Consider the following 6,891-nt stretch of genomic DNA (forward strand, 5'->3'; position numbering starts at 1 on the left):
CCTACATAGGGCACTATAAGTCTAAGAGTGGCATTTGGGATTTAGCCACATATACAGAACAAAAAGAGAAAGCGGGCTTAGCACTGAAATGTGATTTTGTATAGAACAAAATGTTTTGTCAGTTTTTCAAATGATTTTGATGTAGTCAATGGAAATGATTTTCTCTTATTTCAGATTGTACTCCTGGCAGTTTTACACATTTTCTCCATAACTTTTGAACTCTTTTACTCTCTTACTGTCTAATGTTTAAACCAAAAGATGTTGGCCTGTAGTTACCATTTAACAGATTTGAACCATATAGTGGGAGGTAAAATTATATAATGCTCCCTCAGTTACAGTAGACATAGGTTACGTCCTGAAAAGAACATGGCACCTGTTACAGGTTTATATACAGTATTGTCCTGGTGATTTTACAATGGTTTGTAATGGTTCTTCATTTCTTGCTAAATGAGGTTATAATCACAAAGTAAACAACCCTGGTATTTTAGCAAGACACCAGTGTTGTGGTAATTAAAAAAAAAGGTTCAAAGGTCCTCCAGGAGTCCAGTGGTCTCTAACGGTAACCTTGGGTAATAAACAGTGCTTTAATGGAGATGTAATGGACCTAACGGACTTCTGTGGTATTTAACATGGTAAACAAATTTGTATCAAGAATAAGTGGCCTCTTAGAAACCATTTTAAACCATTCGATCCTGATGGGATGCTTAAAAGAAACCATAATGCCAATTCCCATTAGAGAATGAAACAATACAAGGAAAAACAATACGTGTAAATACTCTGGTAAGTTCAGCTTCAAATTTTTCACTCAAATTAAAGTAAAAAGTATTAACTTTTACACTGACTTAAAGAATGAAAGTAAGATTCAGAAACGAAAAAGACCCCTGCCTCAAATCAGAGAATGATTTTTAATTAGTCATGGTAAGCTATTGTCTCTTTCATGAAGGAACCAACATTAGCTAAGGTTTACTGCAAAGCTCTCACATGTTAGCTAGCATAATAATAACTGATTATACAAACGCAATTCTAATGGCTAGCTGTCACAATACAGACTGCTCTGATAAGTACATAGTATACGTAACAGCAGATAGATTGCAATGATGGGTATTAAGTCTCATTCTTGCTGTAACGTGTTATAGTTTATAGAATTTAGATTGACTCCTTATCTGATGCTAAAAGTCAACTGTAAAATTATAAATGAGTGTAGTGATGTAAATGATGTAATGAACATGTAATGAATAGAAATGTAGAGATTTTTCTTTTAAAATCTGAGTAAAAGTCACAATTATTAGGTGAAAGTAAATCTCAACTTAAGTATTTGCACATTGTTACTTCCCACTTCTCAGTGTGTGTGAGACATAAAAGACAAAGAGAGACGCATTAGATTGGTTTTACATTCTTTATTGGACAACATAAATACAATAATTCAGGGGTTTTTTTTCTTTTCTTTTTTTTTTTTTTTTGATTTGACTTGAGTTGAAAGACGCCCAGAGAGTTTTTTTTGACAGGCTGGTGGCGATGTGATTGATAGATTTGGATGTCACTGCTGGCTGACACGAAGTTCCCGGTGGCGGTTAGTATAGCTGGCAATCCGGGAGAAAACGTGTCATTCTGCAGCAACATCAATACAATTTCTCCCCTTAGAAGTGTGAAATGAATGGACAGCACCAAATCAACTTAAAAGTACAGTTATTGACCTTTTTTATGCTGTGCAAGACTAAACTAAACTAAAACGGCAGAGTACTGACCTCATTATTAAGTCTATTATAATCTGTATCAAACATAATACTATTTTTACTCGCAGAACACGTACAGATGGTTCCTTTAAAGCCATTTTAACCTAGTTTCTCATCTCAGCTACTAACAAACACAGAGAATGTAGAATTGAGACTGTAGAAATGTCACCTTATTGCAGGAAAGGCGGGAAACGGAATCCACATCCAGCTGTTAATGAACCAATCAGCTGCATTATGGGTTCCGTTAACCACCCAACCGCTGAGGTTCACGACGTTCGAGGGTCGTGAAAAATTCCGAAGGTGGAAATCAATGTAGAGATATCACCAAATCCTGAAATATTCTTCAGTATTTTACAATTAACTATGTTCATGATCAGTGTCCTGTCTCATATTCTTTAACCAGAACACTTATATTTCTATTGATGACGTACATATTATGAGCACATTGTATGAACATAGGACTGGATAGGAAAAACCCAGTTACGCACGTTGTAAAATCTGATTAAAACTCATACATTCTTTAGGCTGTTTTATCACTGTTGGCGTCAGTTTCTCCATGGATGAAGCCAATCCTGTTTATTTATCTTCCTTTATCTAAAGTCAGGAGGCCTGAAAAACCTGTTTCCCTACCAAAAACACACCAATATAGCAAGGGCAGTATCTCAGGTGAAGACTGAGAGTTTACTAGTCAGATGTAAGAAAGACAAAATAAAAAGGAATACATGATAAGGTAACAAGGAGGTGCATTAAGAAATGTGTAGCGTTATTCACTGTATATTAACATATCATAACATTTGTACACAGTCTCTCTGTACATACACTTCCTGCACTTTCACTTCACAAAGCAGAAGGGACAAAAGGACAGATCGCAGGGATGAAACACCTCTTGGTATTCAACAGTGCCCTTTTGGATGAATCTTTCTTACTTTTCCTTTAAGAGACTCTCTCAGTGTTCCTGTAGGGAAGTGAATAAAAGCAGAAGCTTGTGAAATTGAATAGCAATGCGTACAAGCGTGAAGAAACGAAAGGGAAATAATTGTACTGGCAAATAAAAGAGAAACGATAAGAGAATAGCTTTAAAACAACAAAAGAAAGAAAATAGATTGCAAGAGTGACAAGCTAAGCAAAAAAGTAGGTAGAACAGAAATATAAAATGAAGAGTGATAAGACAGTTACCTTGAAGGACCGCCAACTCTTACCCGTCCTGGCTTTTCTCACTTCTCCCTCTCGCCCGTGCTGCTCAGTTCTGTCTGTTCATGTGAATATGTGTGAGTATTTATAAGTGTTCACTTCCTCTTCAGAAATCTGAGAAACATTTTCACTTTCACTTCTTCACTGGGCTGCCCACAGACACTCCCACCATCCTTCTCTTCCTCTGCTCCTCTCCTCTTTCTCATCCATTATGTCCTTTATGTCCTTATAACTTCTCAAACATAATGTTTTTCAAATCAACTTCCTTCCTTTTATTGTTCCATGACTTACTGTGTGGACAAAGTATGTCCTTAATAGATTCAGTGCCTCAAAAACATAAAACAAAGGCAGCTCAGCACTTAAAGGAATAATCTGGCAGTATTTCTCTCACTCCAGATACAGTTTATGTTTAATATTCAACATTTGCAGCTTTCATTTTGTCCTGGAGCTGTGAGGCTGAAGACATGTAATGCAAGTCCATCTCACCCAAAATCCAGTTTTGCCCAGTTAGTAATGTGACATTCACGTACTCACCCGCCAAACCAGGATGTATGGAAATATAAAAAAGAAAGAAAGAAAGTTTTATGTTGCATTTTAATAAATATCTAGAAGAAGCAATGAAACAAAAATGCACTTGATGATCATTTGTGGAAATTTGTCTTGCACTGCATTTACTGATGCCTCCACATTTTCATTTAGGTTAGAGTCTTTACTATCTCCCATCAGAAAATCACTATCAGTGGACTGTTCTTTTGTAATGTTTTAAAGACCAATTGTACAAGTGATTTCATACCACATCTCTGTTGAAGTCTCAAATCTGATAGGTTAGAAGGTGTTGATTATTGTTCTCTAACAGCAGCTCTGACAATAGAGCCGGCTGTAATTCAAATCACAGGTTTATATTAACAAGCTCTTTCTAATACATTATTGTTTCTGTAGTAACAACTCGCACACACAGCTGTGTATGGCGGATGCTTCACGTTACCTAAACCTAATAATAAATGGATTAAAATTGGTTGTTATTTAAGAAAGAAAACTGTTTAACCATTGATATGATGAACTTTTCTATAAGGGCACGCTTATTTAACATTTATGGAAGGAGTTTCCAATGGCAGTGCTTTGTAATGCTCAGTAAGCTTTCAGCTACAGGAGAATCTCTAGGATTTTGTACTTTCCAGTTTCATGACAAGCTGCGTTTTTCTTTGTTTTTTTTCTTAGAAAGAAAAAAAAAGATCCTGATGAGAGATCAACTATTTATAACTGCTACAACTTAAGAGACCACAGGAACTAAGTTGTTTTTCCAGATGTTTCACAACATTAAACGTAACCTTAAATTCTCACATCGTAAGAATATGATGTGCTGTTCATTAATAAATTGGAATTGTTGGCAAATTACTGTGGTATAAGAGGAATAAACCACATCAGCGCATGCTGCTAGAGGAAAATAATCAACTTTGTGGCAGTAACAGCAACTCCCCTTCATTTAGGATGACATCACACCACCCTGACATTGATTATTTTCCCATAACAGTATGCACTTCATATTTTATTCTTTATACAACAGTTAGTTCTGACAATCTGATTTTTCATCAACGTCTGTATTTTGTTTACTAGATTCTATTCTATTCTATTTTTCTATTTTATTCATTATATTCGGCTTTTATTATATTCCGTTTTATTATGTGTCACTGTTGCACTGTGGGACAAGGCACCAAGGAAAAACATTTCACGACATTAATACATCACATGAGTGTAATGTATGTGACAAATAAAGAACCTTGAACCTTGAACCAAATCTGCATTATTTCCCTGAGCATGGCTTATACAACAGAAATACTCAGTAATTCAAGCTGTTTCAAATTATTAGCTTTTATCTTAGAAAAGGTGAGGCAGTATTAGAAAAGACGGCATATGTCTTCTGTAGCCTCCTTTGATCAGTTTTAGGGTTAGATTCTTCCTCAAACTGCTTCATTTTTTTGTGCTAGTTATAATTTGGGTCGATGGTTTGTTTGGACCTCACCCTAAAAACAATTCCAAATATACAGTGTTCTGCAACATGTAGTAAAGATGCTGGTGGTGACTCCTCAGTGAGTCACACTTACCCATAACGCCTTTCTCTGTGTCCAGGGACATATACATTCATGTTTGCACAGCTATAAACTGATTTTTGAACAAAGTGCCTTTTGGAATCATTTCCATTCATTACATGAGGTAGTGGTGTTTAAATACACATCACAAACACACTGTAGGCCCTCAGTCTAGGCTAAATTGTACCAAATAGCAGGATAATGATGTTTCACTTTAAACTTAATCACACTCACAGGTCCTGGGGGACCTCCTGCCCTGTACATTTTGGAACTTTACTGGAAGATTGGAGTTTATATGCCAGGACTGCCACTACTGGCCCTCGACTACTGTGCTGTATAGTTGCATTGGGCTCAGCTTCTAAGTCACTTTGGATAAAACCATTCACCTAAAGAATAAACTGTATAATTTTTTAAAAAATATTTTAGATCAAACCCCCTGAACTGCACATTTAAATTTTTTTCCTGCTCGAACTCAGGAAGGGCTGTTAGTTAGCTGATAAATTGAATCAGGTGTATTGGGAGCAGGGAAAACACTAAAATGTACAGGAGAGGGGATTTTCCAGGACCGGGGTTAGAAACGTGTGCGCTAGAGGTTGACTTGGAGGTCGCGTTGTCCCTCAACATGTTCACAAAATTTTGATTTTAGGCTAATCTTGAATGATTATCTCCCTAGATTACACTGTGTTGTGTAAAGTTCAATTTTAATCCTTTAAACCTGCTGAGTGTAGTCCAGACTACACTGTAGCTTAAATATTAAACATGTTCAATATTTTATAATTAACACATGGATTTGTTCCTGAAAACAGGATTTAGAGGTTATAATAGTAATAAAAGTAGAGATTTACAAAAATACAGACTTTTTAGCTCTATTTACAAGGATTGGGAGCAATCGAGATCAGAAAATGGCAGGTTAAGGAGAATTAAACCCACCTTCATTTGCTGTATTTAGAGGCAGATAATCTGAAACATCGTTTAATAAGTGTGTGGTAATGTCATGCCTTTTTGTTAAATGTCTTATTGACTTAAGTGCTGCGACAATTCCCATAAAAAAACCGTCTCTATGTAACATCTTTAGACATATCTCTTCAATGATGGAATATCTCAGGATAGCTGTGAAACACTTTAAATTATGTCATATGATTTCTCTGATTTTCTGTGTTTCAGCAGCTGGTGAGATTATACTGCAGTTTAATGTACAGATGACTTTAACAACAATATGGTAAATTGCTGGTCTTAGAAGCATTCAAATAAGAGTTAAACAATTTTTTAAATTGCAATTGCATTTACAGACATGGACATTTGTCACTTATAGATTTATTCATTTTCTACCATATATTTACAGACTACATTACTATGTCAGGTCCACAGTATATAAGTATAATAGTAGTGTATAATAGTATATACTATTATATATAATAGTATTGTGGCCCAGGCATTATAAATGTGGAGTGAAACAGGCATATGAAGATTTGGGCATGTGTTTATTGGAAAGGTTTCGAATTTATTTTAAAAAAATTATTTGTTAACGACATTATTCAAATATCCAAAAACAACAACAACAACAAAAAAAAGTACCAAACATGTCTTAGTTGATTGACTGCATTTGGTACAAGTGTAAAACTGTGTGTATATATGCTTTTTTATTAAGGATCTGTGATAATGACTGGAAGTTTGTGAGCTTACACACCAGGACTGCCACTGTTGGCCCTTTCCTCTGATGGAAAACTGTTACAAAGCGCTGAAACTGGAGACTCCTTCCATTAATATTAAATAAACATCTCCATTCAGAAAACTTACAGAACCAGATCAAGAAGTTTAGAGCTTAGTTAAATAACAATACATTATTAGGCTTAGATTATGTAGATCATCTGCCATACAAG

At 35.5% G+C, this 6,891-nt stretch overlaps 1 long non-coding RNA gene across 1 annotated transcript; it reads right to left on the bottom strand.

The window, feature by feature from the left end:
* Positions 1-1,382: 1,382 nt before the first annotated feature.
* On the bottom strand, positions 1,383-3,702 carry LOC113533906 (uncharacterized). The gene is made up of 2 exons (XR_003403468.3): positions 2,910-3,702; positions 1,383-2,688 (listed from the first exon to the last, which is right to left on the bottom strand). It is a non-coding gene; the product is annotated as an uncharacterized LOC113533906 (long non-coding RNA).
* Between the last annotated feature and the right edge of the window lie 3,189 nt (positions 3,703-6,891).

Source organism: Pangasianodon hypophthalmus, chromosome 8, assembly GCF_027358585.1.
Source record: "Pangasianodon hypophthalmus isolate fPanHyp1 chromosome 8, fPanHyp1.pri, whole genome shotgun sequence".
NCBI lineage: Eukaryota > Metazoa > Chordata > Actinopteri > Siluriformes > Pangasiidae > Pangasianodon > Pangasianodon hypophthalmus.